This window comes from Musca autumnalis, unplaced genomic scaffold (assembly GCF_047663935.1).
Source record: "Musca autumnalis isolate F117 unplaced genomic scaffold, ASM4766393v1 scaffold_1, whole genome shotgun sequence".
Classification (NCBI taxonomy): Eukaryota; Metazoa; Arthropoda; class Insecta; order Diptera; family Muscidae; genus Musca; species Musca autumnalis.
Genome location: NW_027411644.1, coordinates 139,210,603 through 139,231,233, shown reverse-complemented (window position 1 = coordinate 139,231,233; position 20,631 = coordinate 139,210,603). Strand labels below are relative to the sequence as shown.

General features: G+C 34.9%; 1 protein-coding gene across 19 annotated transcripts in view; it reads right to left on the bottom strand.

The window, feature by feature from the left end:
* Bili (FERM domain-containing protein 8 Bili) overlaps nt 1-20,631 on the bottom strand; it is a 1,367,054-nt gene that overhangs the window by 694,928 nt on the left and 651,495 nt on the right. The gene's annotated exons all lie outside the window — the stretch shown is intronic.

Here is a 20,631-nt window from a genome sequence, read left to right as displayed (position 1 = left end):
CACAATTCCAAGCCATTTTGAAATTTCTGGAGTTGGAGGTCAACAACAAGTTTCTGATAAAGAGTGTGAGTTGACTGTAGTTTCTAAAAAGTGTGATGTTCGTTTCTCAATATCTGCAATAATACTTCCCAAGGTAACAAAACCAGTGCCAACTGTGTCTTTAGAAATTGCAAACCCTTCTGATCTTGAAGATCTAGATTTGGCAGATCCACACTTCAATAAGTCCTCACAGATAGACCTCATACTTGGTAATGACGCCAACATACTTATAAATCTTGAAGGAATAAAGAAGAGTATTTGTAAAACTATATTCGGTTGGGTTTTAAGTGGGCCCATAACAATAATTGAAAATAATGAACCTCCAATAAGCGAATTGTTAAGGAAGTTTTGGGAACTAGAGCATGTTCCAAATGTGCCAAAAGTCTCCACAGCAGACCAGTTCTGTGAAAATTTTTATAATAAAACCACTTTTCGATCATCTGGTGGACGTTACATTGTTCGGCTGCCTTTTAAGAAGGAATGATCTTGACTTGCGTACCGAATATAGCTCGGTTTTAAACGAATATGTCACATTAGATCATTTAGAAGAAACCTCCTTTAGAGAGGTCTGTACTGATATCAAATATAACTCCTACTATCTTCCTCATCACGCTGTTAGCCCCGAACACAAATCAACTAAAGTACGAATTTTTTTGAAATTTTGCCTTTTTAGGGCGAAGATAATTTTTAATGATTTTTGTTAATTTTCTCGTTTAGAGTTAAGCTTGATGATCTGAAATTACTTGCAAGCGAAAAAGGAAAGCCAAGGACTCGAACCCACATAGTCACCAAATTACGTTACCTGGTTTCATTGGTGGTAAAGCAAATCTTCGGACGTATCGACTATGTAATGGCTTTTCTGTCCTAGAACTTATCGTTTTTCAAATGCAAAAGTGTTTTTGTACATTAACGCGGATACTTGACCACAGAGATGTATTTTCTTCACGACAAACGCTTTTTGCGCTGACTTTGAAGTTATGAGTTTTGGCTTTGAACGATAACACGACATGACAACAGTTTTTGATATGTTTTTCAAGGACGTGGGTTCAAATCCCAGCAGGGCTCAGCCTGCTTTTATTTTTTTGAAATTTTGCCTTTTTAGGGCGAAGATCATTTTTAATGATTTTTGTTAATTTAAATAATTTCAGATAATCAAGCTTAACTCTACACGAGAAAATTAACTAAAGTACGAATTGTTTTTAATGCATCTCGCCAAACAAAGTCCGGTTATTCTTTAAATGATGTTCTCCATACCGGCCCACTCTCCAAACAGATTTAACGTCTGTCATTTTAAATTGGAGAAAGTGCCCTTATGTCTTCAGTGGAGACATCCAAAAAATGTACAGACAAATACTCGTACATCCTCATGATAGACCCCATCAGCGAAAGATTATCAACTTAAGACTGTAACGTTTGGTGTTAATTGTGCGCCGTTTTTGGCGATCCGCACACTTTTGCAATTGGCAAAAGACTCCGAAGACAAATACCCTGATGTGGCAAACATTTTAAGGCAAGAAACCTATGTCGACGATATTCTATCGGGCAGTTTTCCAATTAAAGAAGCTATTCAAAAGCAACAAGATATAATTGACGTTCTTAAAAGTGCTGGTTTTCCTCAGAAAAAACTTACCGCTAATGACCAAAAGATTCTCTCTAATGTTGAAACCGAGGATTTATATGATTGTGATTTTCTCCGCTTACACGAATCAAGTTCTACCAAATCCTTAGGTATGAAATGGAATGCCTCTGATCAGTTCTCATATTCGCTTGACTCACTTTCGACAAACTCCTCTATGACTAAACGCATGGTTCTATCGGCTGTTGCACAATTATTCGATCCTGCAGGGTGCATTGCCGTAATTATTATACGATCGAAAGTTTTAATGCAACAGTTATGGTTAGAAGGTATTGATTGGGACGAAAATTTAAGTCCAGAATCTCAAACAAAATGGAACAATCTCGTCTCCGATTTCCACAAAATATCATCGATTACTATTCCTAGGTGGATTCAGTATTATCCGACTGATTGTGTGGAAATCCACCGATTATCAGATGCGTCTCAAGCCGCATATTGCGCATGTGTGTATATTAGATGTCAGAATAACAAATCTGTAGTGTTCTCTACTAGTGGCAAAAATCAAGGTTGCTCCGCTTCAACCTGTCTGTTTACCAAGACTTTACTGGTCCCAAATGGCTCACAAATCCCGCTTCTAAATTGCCCAAGAAAAATACAATAGCTATCCCAGATATGGGAAAACGCGCAAACGTACAAACTATGGTAGCCGTTGAAGAAGAAGATATCGATTTTTTAAAACCATTTTCAAGATACCATAGAGCTCTAAGAGTATTTTCGTATGTATACCGTTTCCTTAACAATTGCTTAAGCAGACTTAGACATCTCACAAAAAATACTTCTTCTCAATTCTCTCATTCTGAAACTTTTTCTGCCAAATATGGACTAATTTATTTCTATCAGCGCAAATTTTATTCTCAGGAATGCAATATTCTGAGTGTGAATGGTAGGTTCGCCAACGCAGACCTCCCTTATAATCAACGATATACCATGATTGTCTCTGGAAATTCTCGTTTTTGTCGACTATACTTGTTGCATTTACACTTGTGCTTAGCTCATGCAGAGTGCAACCAAATGTGTAGGATGGTACAAACCGAGTTTTACATATCTCGTCCCAAACCGAGGGTCAAAAGCATTATTCATAATTGCAAAACATGCATAATTTTCAAAAAGAGACCATGTACCCAGATTATGGCCACATTACACCCAGAAAGATGCCCTCTTACACCTCCTTTTCACATAACTGGTATCGATTTCGCAGGCCCTTTTGAAATCAAAAGTTCATCTTTGAGAAACTCTCCCATATTAAAAGGTTATGTTTGTTTATTTGTTTGCTTTGCAACCAAAGCTATCCACTTAGAACCATGTTCTGAACTTTCGACTGTGGCTTTCGAGGCGTCCTTCGCTCGATTCGTTGGGAGGCGAGGACTACCCTTTCGGATAGTTTCTGATAATGGGAAGAGTTTTATTGGTGCTAGTCGAAAATTGCTTAGAGAGTTTTCACAATTTATTAAAGTTGTTCCCAGTGATATTGCTGGTAAATATTCCACCCATGGATTTGAATGGCGATTTATTCCACCACATGCACCTCATATGGGTGGCTTGTACAGCTCAAATTTTGGAACTGGTTCCAAACGGTGTTTGGCGTCATGTGCCCACGCATGACAATCCTGCCGATCTTGCACTTTGTTGTTTACTGGTCCCAAATGGCTCACAAATCCCGCTTCTAAATAGCCCAAGAAAAATACAATAGCTATCCCAGATATGGGAAAACGCGCAAACGTACAAACTATGGTAGCCGTTTAAGAAGAAGATATCGATTTTTTAAAACCATTTTCAAGATACCATAGAGCTCTAAGAGTATTTTCGTATGTATACCGTTTCCTTAACAATTGCTTAAGCAGACTTAGACATCTCACTAAAAATACTTCTCCTCAATTCTCTCATTCTGAAACTTTTTCTGCCAAATATGGACTAATTTATTTCTATCAGCGCAAATTTTATTCTCAGGAATGCAATATTGTGCGTGTTAATGGTAGGTTCGCCAACGCAGACCTCCCTTATAATCAACGATATCCCATGATTGTCTCTGGATATTCTCGTTTTTGTCGACTATACTTGTTGCATTTACACTTGTGCTTAGCTCATGCAGAGTGCAACCAAATGTGTAGGATGGTACAAACCGAGTTTTACATATCTCGTCCCAAACCGAGGGTCAAAAGCATTATTCATAATTGCAAAACATGCATAATTTTCAAAAAGAGACCATGTACCCAGATTATTGCCACATTACCCCAGAAAGATTCCCTCTTACACCTCCTTTTCACATAACTGGTATCGATTTCGCAGGGCCTTTTGAAATCAAAAGTTCATCTTTGGGAAACGCTCCCATATTAAAAGGTTATATTTGTTTATTTGTTTGCTTTGCAACCAAAGCTATCCACTTAGAACCATGTTCTGAACTTTCGACTGCGGCTTTCGAGGCGTCCTTTGCTCGATTCGTTGGGAGGCGAGGACTACCCTTTCGGATAGTTTCTGATAATGGGAAGAATTTTATTGGTGCTAGTCGAAAATTGCTTAGAGAGTTTTCACAATTTATTAAAGTTGTTCCAGTGATATTGCTGGTAAATATTCCACCCATGGATTTGAATGGCGATTTATTCCACCACATGCACCTCATATGGGTGGCTTGTGGGAATCCGCTGTAAAAAGCTCTAAGCACCATTTTAAACGAATAGCAGGAGCACACAGATTTACGTTTGAGCAATTTGCTACGGTTTTAGCTCGCATCGAAGGTGTTCGCAATTCTCGCCCCATTTCTGATGTCTCAGAAAACCCTTCTGACATTGCCGCCTTAACTCCAGACCATTTTCTTAGAGGTTCTCCAATTATGGCTCTACCCGAACCAATCTCTGAAAATCTATCTCTGGTAAATAGGTGGATTAAACTAAAAGCTATTCATCGACAATTCGCAAAAAGATGGAAAGAGGACTACTTAAAATCTCTACATAAACCATACAAATGGAAAAACTCTACTCCCAATTTAAAACTTGACGTATTCTACCCTTCTCATCTCTACTCAAACTCGTCTCATTCTCTACTCATCTCATTCCTTACTCTCCAAAGAACACAAATAAATGAATTGATTGTTATGTTTAAACATCGTCTTTCATTCAATCGACCACCTCCGAGGATTTTGGAACAAAGATGTATCATTCTCGCTAACAATATATATATATATATATATATATATATATATATATATATATATATATATATATATATATATATATATAAGTTTCGTTGAATTATCTCGACTCATTTAATACACATCCATATGACCATTTCCACCCATTCATACCATTACATTTTACTAACAATGTTTTACATTGTAGGTCTCGTCGCAACTCTAGCACTCGGGAACTGTACCGGTGTGTTATCTGTGAAAGAAGCCATGCCCTGCGATTCTGTCCGGAGTTTGTTCTGATGCGGGTGGAAGATCGCAGAAAGGTAGTCAGGGACAATGACTGCTGCATGAATTGCCTTGCGAGAAGCCATCAGGTTCGAAGATGTCATTCTAAGGTCTTCTGCAAAAAATGTGGCAGCCAGCACCACTCCATGCTACACCCAGAGCCCTCTTCCACGGCCATCGTTCGTCATGAAGAGTCGAATGAACTGTCTCGATCAACGGTGCACGAGCGGGTAATACCTCCCAACTCCCCCAGTCGACGCAGAAGGCAAAAACGCTCACGGCCTCAACCTAGGCAGCAACATAATGCAAGACAGCGCAAACATCATCAACCAAAACACCATCGGTCGAAACGCCAGCAACGACAACGCCACCATCAACAACCACAACGTCAACAATCCCAACGGCAACAGCCGCAAAATCATCAACGCTCAAGCGGCCGCCAACAAAATTACCACCACCAAAATCAACAGCCAAATCGCCCCAAAACAACAACCAACATCGTAAACGCAACAACCATCAAGCCCACCATTCTCAACCACGCAACACGCAGTTGAAGTCGTCAAGAAGTAGAGTCCTTATGCCAGACCAGGTGGTATTATCCCAGGCTATCAAATCCTTGGCTGAAGTCATGTGCGTCGCCTCATCAGTTGCACAAGTTCAAGGCCGACGCCATGGACAAATTTGAATGATTTGCCATTTATATCAAAATGAATTTTTAATGAATTGTTAATTATATAGATATAGTTGTAAGCCTAATGAATTAACACCCTAGCGTTAAGTAATTGAATTATTGCATTAGTACTTACTCCTATTGTGATTTAGAAATAACTATACTCTTAATTGGTTACATTCGTTAAAATCCCTAATTGAATTGTATAAACTCAACGAAGTAACCTAAAGTAGGCTTGAATTGTTACAAATAAGAAAACGAACTTCACTTGTAAATCAATATCCAAATGGTGAGCATCAAATCTCTTTCTCTCTTCTCTGTCTCTTCTCTATTTATATTTAAATAAACAGAAGCTACGCTTTATAACGTTTTGGACATTTTCCTTTTTGTTATTTCATGCATCATCATAATATTATTTCTCATTGAATGAGAAACAATATTTAATATCACCCATCCAATTATACAGTCCACTTAAAGGTTTTGGATTCCGCTTGGTTGCATTTTCCTCTGCTCTGATTTGGAATCCCCCTCTCCACTCCACTCAGTTTTATTCAATCATTGCAAAGGGTTGCTGGAAATGACATGCCAAAGTATTTGTGGAAACTACATGCCAAAGCTTTGGTGAGAATGAAATGTCAAAGCATTGGTGTAAATGACATGCTTTGGATCCAAAAATTAATAGCATTTTTGGGGTCCACGCTCATATAAAATTCATCGATGAAGATGCTAAAAAGATGACATGCCAAACCACTTGCACCCATGATTGAATGACATCTTTGGCATCGAACAGTTTGCGGGGGTAGATTGCATAATATTTGTAAAATGTTACTCAGCATTCGCGGAATTTACAAAAAATTTACAAAATTTTAAATGTAATCCGAATTTGTTGGAAATATAGGTCCATTTACGCGTCAAAAATTACAAAAAAGTAAAAGTTTTAAAGAAAGACTTCACGGGGAATAAAATGAGACCAAACTTATAATCATCGGGATAGTAGTTAGGATATTATAGCGAAAATAAGCACATATTTGTATTACAAAAAACAAATTTTGGTTTGAATAATAGTTTTCACATGCATTCTAGAGTTGAAAATATTGGAAAAATTCTATATAAGTACTTCTTTTATTTTTCTTGAAACTTCCAAGAAAATGGACGGATTTTGCTTTATCTACATTCACATAGAAGGTTTCCCATTGAGGAAAGTAATCGGGTTGTTGAAATAAATCCTTAGACTTCTTAAACGGAAATAGAGTTCAAATAAACCGCTTTAACTTATATGCATTATTAAAATATGTGTAAATCGCGAAATTATCAAAATCGTTTTGCCCGCATGTGATTTTCATGTACAGCAAGACCATATCTTTTAATTTGTATATATATTTCGAAATATAATTTAGACGCTAAGATGTAGCATCGGCTGCATCTACATATTTCAAGGCAATCAGTCAAGAACCGTGGATGTAGCATCACACACTATTTTTGCGATAAAATGAATGTAGTTCCCTCATCAGTGAAGTTTTTAAATCTCTGTTTCCGCAAAAAGGAAAATCCTGCACTAGTTTTTTCATAGAAGTGCAAGCGGTCGACAGAATACGCGATAAAAAGCGCGATATTTTCAAAAACAATATTAGGTGATTTTCCTACCTTGGAATTTCTCCTATCCCGCGTTTAAGTAGATGGATTTTAACGAATAATGATTTATTAGATCCGCAACGTAAAAACCCAAAATTTGCAATCATGCACGAGTAAATCGAATGCCAATTGTACAAATTAGACCCGAAATATATCTGGACCCGAGGAATCTGGTAACGCTGTACTGTGGTAGTTGATAAAAAGCAACCTCTCAATCAAATAATCGTGAAAAATAAACTTTTAAACAAAGGAGCGAACTTTAAGTGCTTAATTTGTGTGGAAAAATAATTCTTACATTACGGACATATGAAGTTTTAATGTGACATTGCGTATTTTTGCAAATAAATTTTATTTCGCCAATTTTTGCCTTGTTGGTTGCTGTGTGGATCATACGGTTAATTGTTGTTGCTGTTAGTTTTCATCAGAAGGATTTATAACTCACGATATGCCGTACATTTTTTTTACGCCGTCTCAATTCAATGGACCTGCTTTACACCGTCGGCGTTCTAATGATCTTGCTAGCCGCCATCATCGCTCAATGCTAATTTATTTTTTCCGCCGTTCACCTTTAACGAATCAGCTTTGTGCTATACTTGTTTACATTTTTGCATTTTTCTCATTGCAACCAAATTCGCTATAATCAACTTTGTTACCTAAGCCAACTAATTTTTGATCAATATGAATTTTCCTTGTGGCAAATGTAAAGTAGACACAACTGGCTCTAATTGTGTTCTTTGCAATAAATGTAATACATGGTTCCATGCAGATTGTGAAAATATATAGAAGTCTTTTTTTCACAATGTTGACAAAAAACGCACATCTCTTATACACCTGTACTAAGTGTGTAGGAAATCCAGCAAATTCCCCAAACGATATTGATGATGGTTTCAAGGCGGAAATTAGACAGCAATTTGTGGAAATGAGGGATTCTTTTCGCTCACTTGCCAGTGATATTAAAAAAGATCAAATGGAAATGAAGCATACTTTTGAAAACATGGTGACTGAAATTCGATCTGATTTGTCAAAGGGACTCCAGGAGATAAGGGAGGATGTGCAAGAGTGCAGAGATCTTGTTGGGTCTCATGATCGTGTTTATAATAATAAATTCATGGAGCTTGAGCTCCAGAATCATTGTCTTCAGCACAGACTAAATCGATCGGACATTATTGTTACTGGCCTTCCTGATAAAATTGATAAATTAAATGATATTGCTATACGAATCTGTGGAATTTTCAAGGTGGATATTGTTCCGGAGCTTATTGATAGCGTCATCTACATCAGAAAGGGCCGTTCCATTTTAATTAAATTCAAGAATGTTGGAAAAAGAGGTGAGGTTATGTCTTCTTACTTTAAATTAAAATCACTCAAAGTTTCTGATGTCATTGGTGGATCCGACGAAGCTCGTGTTTATCTAAATGATAATTATTCCAATTTGGCCAACAAAATTTGGAAAATTTGTCTTAAACTTAAAAAAGATAGCAAAATCTCTGGCTTTATTCTTATTAATAGAGAAACACTAATAGTTAAATTAATCATGCCCAATAATATTTCCAAAATATTGAATTTTCATGAATGTGTCGATTTTTCTAAAAGCAATGGATATAACTTTTAAATTATTCAGTGTCAATTCATTAACTATAAATTTTTTTTGAGTTTGTGCCTTACGCCTTTTTTACTAGCTTCAATTATAAATGAATTAAATTTTTTCATATTGAAATTGTTCGAAGATGTCATTCTAAGGTCTTCTGCAAAAAATGTGGCAGCCAGCACCACTCCATGCAACACCCAGAGCCCTCTTCCACGGCCATCGTTCGTCATGAAGAGTCGAATGAACTGTCTCGATCAACGGTGCACGAGCGGGTAATACCTCCCAACTCCCCCAGTCGACGCAGAAGGCAAAAACGCTCACGGCCTCAACCTAGACAGCAACATAATGCAAGACAGCGCAAACATCATCAACCACAACACCATCGGTCGAAACGCCAGCAACGACAACGCCACCATCAACAACCACAACGTCAACAATCCCAACGGCAACAGCCGCAAAATCATCAACGCTCAAGCGGCCGCCAACAAAATTACCACCACCAAAATCAACAGCCAAATCGCCCCCAAAACAACAACCAACATCGTAAACGCAACAACCATCAAGCCCACCATTCTCAACCACGCAACACGCAGTTGAAGTCGTCAAGAAGTAGAGTCCTTATGCCAGACCAGGTGGTATTATCCCAGGCTATCAAATCCTTGACTGAAGTCATGTGCGTCGCCTCATCAGTTGCATAAGTTCAAGGCCGACGCCATGGACAAATTTGAATGATTTGCCATTTATATCAAAATGAATTTTTAATGAATTGTTAATTATATAGATATAGTTGTAAGCCTAATGAATTAACACCCTAGCGTTAAGTAATTGAGTTATTGCATTAGTACTTACTCCTATTGTGATTTAGAAATAACTATACTCTTAATTGGTTACATTCGTTAAAATCCCTAATTGAATTGTATAGACTCAACGAAGTAACCTAAACTAGGCTTGAATTGTTACAAATAAGAAAACGAACTTCACTTGTAAATCAATATCCAAATGGTGAGCATCAAATCTCTTTCTCTCTTCTCTGTCTCTTCTCTATTTATATTTAAATAAACAGATGCTACGCTTTATAACGTTTTGGAAATTTTCCTTCTTTTTATTTCATGCATCATCATAATATTATTTCTCATTGAATGAGAAACAATATTTAATATCACCCATCCAATTATACAGTCCACTTAAAGGTTTTGGATTCCGCTTGGTTGCATTTTCCTCTGCTCTGATTTGGAATCCCCCTCTCCACTCCACTCAGTTTTATTCAATCATTGCAAAGGGTTGCTGGAAATGACATGCCAAAGCATTTGTGGAAACGACATGCCAAAGCATTGGTGAGAATGAAATGTCAAAGCATTGGTGTAAATGACATGCTTTGGATCCAAAAATTAATAGCATCTTTTGGGGTCCACGCTCATATAAAATTCATCGATGAAGATGCTAAAAAGATGACATGCCAAACCACTTGCACCCATGATTGAATGACATCTTTGGCATCGAACAGTTTGCGGGGGTAGATTGCATAATATTTGTAAAATGTTACTCAGCATTCGCGGAATTTACAAAAAATTTACAAAATTTTAAATGTAATCCGAATTTTTTGGAAATATAGGTCCATTTACGCGTCAAAAATTACAAAAAAGTAAAAGTAAAGAAAGACTTCACGGGGAATAAAATGAGACCAAACTTATAATCATCGGGATAGTAGTTAGGATATTATAGCGAAAACAAGCACATATTTGTATTACAAAAAACAAATTTTGGTTTGAATAATAGTTTTCACATGCATTCTAGAGTTGAAAATATTGGAAAAATTCTATAGAAGTACTTCTTTTATTTTTCTTGAAACTTCCAAGAAAATGGACGGATTTTGCTTTATCTACATTCACATAGAAGGTTTCCCATTGAGGAAAGTAATCGGGTTGTTGAAATAAATCCTTAGACTTCTTAAACGGAAATAGAGTTCAAATAAACCGCTTTAACTTATATGCATTATTAAAATATGTGTAAATCGCGAAATTATCAAAATCGTTTTGCCCGCATGTGATTTTCATGTACAGCAAGACCATATCTTTTAATTTGTATATATATTTCGAAATATAATTTAGACGCTAAGATGTAGCATCGGCTGCATCTACATATTTCAAGGCAATCAGTCAAGAACCGTGGATGTAGCATCACACACTATTTTTGCGATAAAATGAATGTAGTTCCCTCATCAGTAAAGTTTTTAAATCTCTGTTTCCGCAAAAAGGAAAATCCTGCACTAGTTTTTTCATAGAAGTGCAAGCGGTCGACAGAATACGCGATAAAAAGCGCGATATTTTCAAAAACAATATTAGGTGATTTTCCTACCTTGGAATTTCTCCTATCCCGCGTTTAAGTAGATGGATTTTAACGAATAATGATTTATTAGATCCGCAACGTAAAAACCCAAAATTTGCAATCATGCACGAGTAAATCGAATGCCAATTGTACAAATTAGACCCGAAATATATCTGGACCCGAGGAATCAGGTAACGCTGTACTGTGGTAGTTGATAAAAAGCAACCTCTCAATCAAATAATCGTGAAAAATAAACTTTTAAACAAAGGAGCGAACTTTAAGTGCTTAATTTGTGTGGAAAAATAATTCTTACATTACGGACATATGAAGTTTTAATGTGACATTGCGTATTTTTGCAAATAAATTTTATTTCGCCAATTTTTGCCTTGTTGGTTGCTGTGTGGATCATACGGTTAATTGTTGTTGCTGTTAGTTTTCATCAGAAGGATTTATAACTCACGATATGCCGTACATTTTTTTTACGCCGTCTCAATTCAATGGACCTGCTTTACACCGTCGGCGTTCTAATGATCTTGCTAGCCGCCATCATCGCTCAATGCTAATTTATTTTTTCCGCCGTTCACCTTTAACGAATCAGCTTTGTGCTATACTTGTTTACATTTTTGCATTTTTCTCATTGCAACCAAATTCGCTATAATCAACTTTGTTACCTAAGCCAACTAATTTTTGATCAATATGAATTTTCCTTGTGGCAAATGTAAAGTAGACACAACTGGCTCTAATTGTGTTCTTTGCAATAAATGTAATACATGGTTCCATGCAGATTGTGAAAATATATAGAAGTCTTTTTTTCACAATGTTGACAAAAACCGCACATCTCTTATACACCTGTACTAAGTGTGTAGGAAATCCAGCAAATTCCCCAAACGATATTGATGATGGTTTCAAGGCGGAAATTAGACAGCAATTTGTGGAAATTAGGGATTCTTTTCGCTCACTTGCCAGTGATATTAAAAAAGATCAAATGGAAATGAAGCATACTTTTGAAAACATGGTGACTGAAATTCGATCTGATTTGTCAAAGGGACTCCAGGAGATAAGGGAGGATGTGCAAGAGTGCAGAGATCTTGTTGGGTCTCATGATCGTGTTTATAATAATAAATTCATGGAGCTTGAGCTCCAGAATCATTGTCTTCAGCACAGACTAAATCGATCGGACATTATTGTTACTGGCCTTCCTGATAAAATTGATAAATTAAATGATATAGCTATACGAATCTGTGGAATTTTCAAGGTGGATATTGTTCCGGAGCTTATTGATAGCGTCATCTACATCAGAAAGGGCCGTTATGAGGTGAGGTTATGTCTTCTTACTTTAAATTAAAATCACTCAAAGTTTCTGATGTCATTGGTGGATCCGACGAAGCTCGTGTTTATCTAAATGATAATTATTCCAATTTGGCCAACAAAATTTGGAAAATTTGTCTTAAACTTAAAAAAGATAGCAAAATCTCTGGCTTTATTCTTATTAATAGAGAAACACTAATAGTTAAATTAATCATGCCCAATAATATTTCCAAAATATTGAATTTTCATGAATGTGTCGATTTTTCTAAAAGCAATGGATATAACTTTTAAATTATTCAGTGTCAATTCATTAACTTTAAATTTTTTTGAGTTTGTGGCTTACGCCTTTTTTTACTAGCTTCAATTATAAATGAATTAAATTTTTTCATATTGAAATTGTTATTTATATTCCTAAATATGTTATAAATATTTTCCATTACTCGGTTCCCCCAAATATATGAATATTGCTCCTATTTTGATGAGTTATAACATTAATCTTGGTCCTGTAGCTACGGATAATGCTATATTGAAAAATTTAAATTCTTCTTATTTGTGAAACCTTAATATTGGTCATGTTAATGCTCAAAGCTTATGTCCTTCTAACTGCAATACTAAGTTGGAAGAGTTTAAGCTAATTTTTGGTGACTGTGAATTGGATATTTTGGGAGTATCGGAGACTTGGTTTAAACCCAATATTTGCTCAAGTTCTTTAAACCTGTCGGATTATACCATTGTGAGAAATGATCGTTGTTCTCATAGAGGAGGGGGTGTATGCTTGTACATATCCAAAAATCTACGCTACAAAGTTGTTTTTAGGGCTATGGATTATGGAGTTTGTGAGTCCTTGTTTGTTGAAATTTTCGGCATCGATTCCTCTTTTATTGTTGGTGTGGTTTATTTACCCAGTGGTGCTGTTGATGTTTTTGAAAGTCTTCATTCAGGTATATTTGACATATACTCTAATATCGTAGTAATGGGTGACTTTAATTATAACTTGTTCGATCCTGTAAAATCCTTTAACTTTCGCTCGCTTGCAAATAGATGTGGTCTTCATAGCGTTCATAATTCGTTGCCAACACATATTAACATTCCCACTAACAGTACTTCTTTGCTTGATTTGTTCCTCTTAAGTCAGCCATCTTTTGTAGCCTACGAAGGTCAGATTCAATACCCATTTCTTTCTTCGAATCACAGTCTTATTTTTTATCTCTTAGGTTTGAATCTCAATTGAGGCAAAGATTTATTGACTTTAAAGATTATAACAAATTCAAAATCAATGATTATTCTCAGTTAATAAATGAGTTTGACCTGAGTTCTGTTTACAATACTAATGATGTTGACTCTCAATTATCTGTGTTGAATAATCTTATCAACTTACTGCACGCCAATGTTCCAACAGCAAGAGTCGGAGCAAATTGTAAGGATTCCTTGTGGATGAATTGTAGTGAAATAAGGCAGGCTAGGATGGAAATGGATGTATCATACTCTGTCTATCTTAAAAACCCAAGTCTTGAAAACTGGAAGGCTTACAAGCGTTTAAGAAATAAGGCTAAGTCCATAATTAGAAAGATTCGTTATCAGTTTGGTAATTCTTATCATAAGGATGTCAATGATGTAAACATGTGGAGAAAAATTCGACAATTAGGTTGCATTGAACGTTAAAATTCAGAAATTGATGTAAGTGAAGTTCAGATTATTGCAAATAACTTTCTAAGCAATATGAGTCCTTCTGATAATTCTTCGTTCAATTTTGACAGTTTTGTTGAGGATGCTGATTCGTTTTCCTTCCGCTGTATATCTGAATATGAGCTGTCAGCATCACTAAATTCTATTAAATCAAACGCCTGTGGCTATGACTGTATTCCGATCAAGTTTATTAAACAAGTTTTTCCCGCAATTTCGTTTGATTTGTTGCATATATACTGCTCTCACTGTCTCCAGTTTTCCTGATATGTGGAAACTTGGAAAAATAATTCCGATACTTAAGGATCGCCAAAACTCTATTGGAAACTATAGGCCGATTTCCATATTACCTGCGTTATCAAAAATACTTGAGAATGTCCTTAAGGACCAAATTCTGGAACACTACCGTCGTATATCGTTTTTTAGCACTTTTCAGTTTGCTTTCGGGAAAAAACATAATACAACTTCGGCTTTGCTCTCTATTACTGAATCCATTAGACAACAATTGAACACTCATACCAGCTGTATGCTCGTTTCTTTGGATATCACTAAAGCATTTGATCGTGTTAATCATTGCGTATTGATTGAAAAGCTTCGTGACAAATGTAAATTTTCTCATAATTTACTCATACCTTTCTGATCGTAGACAGTATGTTTCAGTAAATGGTCTTGATTCTAATGTTGACTATGTGGCCTCTGGTGTACCTCAGGGATCAATTTTAGGTCCTATTCTCTTTCTTTCATACATTAATGACATAGTTACTGCTGTAAAAAGTCCAATTTGTGATCCTTATGTCTTTGCAGATGATTTTTTTCTATTATTTAAGTCCTTTGATTCTGATAATTCTATAAACTCCCACCTTCTTTACGTTTCTAATTTACTGTCACATAATAAGTTGGAATTAAATCCTCTTAAAACCAAGGCAATGTTTTTCCACTCTCGTAATCAGTTCTCTTCTGGTTTCCGAATTAAGGTTGGGGCCACTTTTATTGATAATGTGGATTCTATGAAATGTCTTGGCGTAATTATTGATTCAAGCCTTAATTTCAGTTACCACATCGATGATATATCAAGGAACGTTTGCCTTATCTTAAGAAGACTTTATAGCCTAAAAGCGTATACTTCTACATTTGTGAGGAAAACATTAGCATTTCCGTTATTGATGTCGTTGGTAAATTATGGAATTGAAGTTTTTCCCGGGACCTGGGATTTTAATCTGGATAAAACTGAAAGTATTATTAGGAAAATTGTTAGATATGTCTATCAAATAAGTGTACATAATCACGTACTTACGTTCGAGTTATTGGAAGTATTTCTTGGTTGTAGCTTTAAGGTCTATATTAAAACAAGGAATATCTCACATTTTTATAAAATTATTAAATATCAACAGCCTGAAATATTGGTAGATCAGTTTTTGTTTATACACTCAACACGAAACGTGCAAATTGAAGTTCCTTTGGTGAGAAATTCTGCACTTGAGCATTCGTTTTGGTTCGGGTTTATAGAGTTTGGAATTATTTACCGAGTCCCTTGAAAATGTTCTCATATTCTAACTTCACATTTAAGAGGAAGCTAATAGCAGAGATGAGCAGAACCGTGAGAGAGGAAAATTTAAGAGAGAATTAATATTTAATCTTTCTTGATGTTTCACTACTTATTTCAGATTTTTTATACATTAATGTTGTCTAAAATCATACACAATGCAAATTATTAAAAAATATAAATAAAAAATTGCATAAACTTTTGATTGTTTATGGTTCACAAAAAACTAATAGTACGTTTTCACAATTTGTCTGTGTGCTAGCACACAGGCTTGCTCAACCCTGCTGATAGTATTTTTCATTTCCCAACAAAAAATCTTAAAATTCTTATTATTTTTTTGTTATTTCAAAAAGACATCTGTTCTATGGGACAATAAAGGAAAATATAACTAAGATTTTTATCTTTATACATTTAGTAACATGCAATATTCATATGGCTGGGGAGCCGTTTATCGTTTTATCTATGCAATTATCTTTAGATATTATTATTAACTTTTGGATTATAATTGTTACTACCATAGTATTAGCTTTTTTTTTTTTTTTTTTATTGTAATCTCCAATACATGTATAATTGGCTAGGAAGCTTTTATGTATTGATTTTTTAAATAAATAAATAAATAAATAAATAAATAAATAAATAAATAAATAAATAAATAAATAAATAAATATATGATTTTGTGAAATTTGTTCGCACAAAATTTTCGTATTTGAATACAGTTTTCTCTGAAGCTGTGTAGGCTACATTCACGACACATAGTATATCAAATAAATCAGAATCGTGAGTTCTTCATTCTTATATATGATTTTTCGAAAAACCTGTTAGCGGAACGAAATTATAAGACAATTTCAAAAAAAAAAAACACTTAAAATCTGGCTTCATAATGTCAGCATCATTTAATGGTAGACGTAGATCAAATTTTGAAAAGTTATACATTGGTGGGATGTTCCTTATTTAGTTGGCTTCTACTTTCACTTTGACAGGAAAGTCGGGAAAATGTGGTTTAATCACAAATCGAGAGAAAACAAAAAAAGTCACGTTGGCACGCCCATATATATATATATATATATATATATATATATATATATATATATATATATATATATATATATGGTAAATTGCAAATTTCTTTTGCAATTCCATTGGAAGAAATGTTAAAAAATTTTTTGTGAGCACATCCGAAATTTTTGGAACATAGATTAAGAAAAAAGTCGTGGTTTTAAATCTGTTCGCGTTCACAAAATTGGATGCTGCGCTCAAAAGTTTATTCCCTTATAAAGAACAAATATTTAAAAATTCCATTCTTGCTGTAATAAGAAAATGTGTATATAAAGCGTTAACAGCATGTAATATGTATCCGTAGATGTCTAAATATTTACTAAATGTATTTCTATTTTCGCGGAAAATCAACAAATACTGAAAAAATCTTGGAGTAAATTTAATTTATTCTAAATTAGAGTCCTAACAAAACTCGAAAAAATAAATTAAAAATACGTACAGATTCAAGACAACGCGTAGAAAAATATGAGACCAAAATTTTAAAGATAGGATTTATAACTGCCATATTACAGCAACAACAAAAGACGAAAACTTATTGTTGGAATATTATTTCAAAAATATATGTTTATGTTTAATACGAAAAATAGAAAAAACATTTTTGGGAGTTATTCTACTATTTCGCTAAATTTCGATGCAAGGACTGACGGACTTCGCTGAAACTGCTTCAGGGAAAATGCGATGACAAACCAGAAAGTGTATTTGCTTACTTTGATAAACAATAGGATTATGAAATAGAAAGTAATATTGAAATTACAACCAAAGAAAAAACATACAAGTTAAAAAACATATAATTCGCGAATTCGTTAAAATCAGTTAAGGCGCATGCGCTTTTCAGATACAGCGAGTGCATCTCTATTAATATGTAGCGATTTTTCCACTTTTCATTCAGCGGCCAAAGTGTGCCGTCAGGTGCATCTTACTGTTCGAAAAACCTTTATGTGGGTAAAAATTGCGCGATGTACATAAGATTATAAGGCGCATCCGATTTCAGTGATCGCCTATAAAAAATACATCATTATAACAAATTTTAAACAAATTCGGCAAGAACCGCGGATGTGCTACCAAATTCTACTTTATATGAAATACGAATATTACTCCAGAATCTCGGTAATTTATGCCACACGGTTTTGGAAAATAATATCATCGCGTATAAAGGATTCCATTTATGTAAAATAACAAAGAAAATCGCGGTTTAATGCGCGGAATCATCAAAATATAATTTTGCAGAATTTCCTACTTTCAAGGTATCTATAACCGCTGTTTTAGTAGATGGATTTGAAAGCGGAAGGGCTCATTAGATCTGGCGCGTAAAAAAACTAAAATCACGCGGGGTTCAAGGGTACCTAAGTCACAGTTGTAAATTTTGAAGCCAAAAAATAGGTTTTTAAAGAAAATTTACGCACCAAAATTTCGACTTTGGACTCCTATTACTAGGGAGCTGTATGAATCAGATTCATGAGATATACATCAAACGACGTGGAATCACGAGTTCTACAATCCAATAAATAGTTTGGGTAACTACCTGGTTGCGCCCTCCAATTATAAGAAAAATTCAAAAAACCCAGATTTCAAAATGTCAGCATCGATTTAAGGGTGATGCAGTGTATATATCGAAAAGTCATACATTAGAACCATGTTGCACAATGGGTATTCTTCAATTCTTTTTTTGAGCTTAGGTCTAAATTTTTCGTGGTTTGACCAGAAATCAAGAAAGAGCACAAGAAAACTAGTAAACTTCAACACATTTTTACCCATTTTTTAATATTACCACCAACAAAGCTTACACATAAATTATTTGTTGTTTAATTTTATGCGACCCCGACTAAAACACTTCAATTTATATAAATATATTCATATTGTATAAAATATATTGACAGTTCGCGACTTATTAAATGGTGAACCTCAACTTCAACGATTGTAAAACATTTTTGAATATTACCATATATATATATATTTATATATTTATTTGCTCCTTGCTTATTTGAGCAGGGTCTTGCAACTGTTGCAAGGATCTCAACTAGTGCAAAGCTGGCAGGATCGCCATATAACGAAAGGACAAACAACTTTGAATATTATTTAAGGCTTACTTGAGCCCGTTGAGTCTTTATTGATGGTTATTCAATGATTCATCAATATTTGCGAGTTCCATCGAATTTATACATAATTGCTTCGCAGTCAGCTGGTGACGAGGAATTCCCGCTTAAACATATGGTTGACATATCTTCTTACTCTTTTTGATAAAAATAAAATGTAAACACACACTACAACAAAACTCCCCAGTGAATATAAAATAGACACAAAGCACGGCAGACAATTTGTTTGTTGTTATTTTCGAGAAACTATCAACATAGTTATGATGATTCTCTGCATTGTGGAGACGCATAACAGTGGGAGTAGTTAATTTGATTTGCCTATGCGACTACGAGAGTTTTTGAATGTTTCTGTTGAATTCGCATTTAAACGAATTCGTCGGTCACATTTATTCTTGAGCTCGACTCGTCACTGTTATGCGTCTCCACAATGCAGAGAATCATCATAACTATGTTGATAGTTTCTCCAAAATAACGACAAACAAATCGTCTGCGCGCTTTGTGTCTATTTTATATTCACTTGGGAGTTTTGTTGTAAGTGAACTGATGAGTCCAAGTGGCGTTGGACGAAAGTAGTATACTCTGCCCTTCCTTAGAGTAAATCAATTTTAACTAAACTCACTTTAAAAACTTGTTGTTTTTAAAATTTGAAAACAACAAATCTGTGATTTAAGCCCAGCTTAAAAATAAAAAGTAAACACACATCACAACAAAACTGCCAAAGTGAATATAAAATAGACACACAGCACGGTGGACGAGTTGTTTGTTGTTATTTTCGACAAACTATCAACATAGTTATGATGACAGGTCGAAGTTATTCTCCTATTTTAGTTAAATTTCACGCATAAAATCAATTTTTTTATTCTAATCACTTCTCAAATACACGCTAACATCTAGCAGAAAGTATGGGTATCGTTCAAATAAATTTTGGGTTCCTTTAAATGGATATCGGGTAATTAAATTAAATGTTCATTTTGAAATACATGTAAATCGCGAAATCCTCAAAATAACTTGATGCGCATGCGGTTTATAAATAATACGAATTATTCTCTTTTAATTTGTACACATTTGCCAGGATTTACTTTGGCCGCTAAGGTGTAGCATCGTCTGCAGTATAGTGTGCACCATACCGTATAACGCTTATAACACTGTGACACAAAATGGAACTCAAAGTCTGGGGGGTGGAAAATTTCTTTTGGAGATGAAAGCCCTTGATGAGTATACTACGAACCCAAAGGAAATTTTCGCCATAGGTCAAGTTTCTGAGATATCGCGCGATGAAGTTTTTAATTTTTTCCCTGTAATACTTGAGAAAATATCTCCATATCTCTGTTTAGCGTTGTTGTAGCTTCGTTTTGAGGAGACATGTCTGCAGTCAAATCGATTGGCGAATCTTTTTGTAGAACATTTCTTCTAACTCAATGCCTTTCATGTCCTTTTCGTCCTTTATTTCTTGAACCGTAGTGAAAGTACCACAAGATGAGATTTTTGTGCATCCAAATATTCTACAAAAATGTTACTCAATGTTACGGTTCTCTTTGACAACAAATCGATTTTGTCCTGTTTTCATTGCCATTTTTGATATTTATTCGGACGTTATTGGCATAGTTCGTTGTATAATAATATATTTTAAGTAGTTAATAGTTACGAGT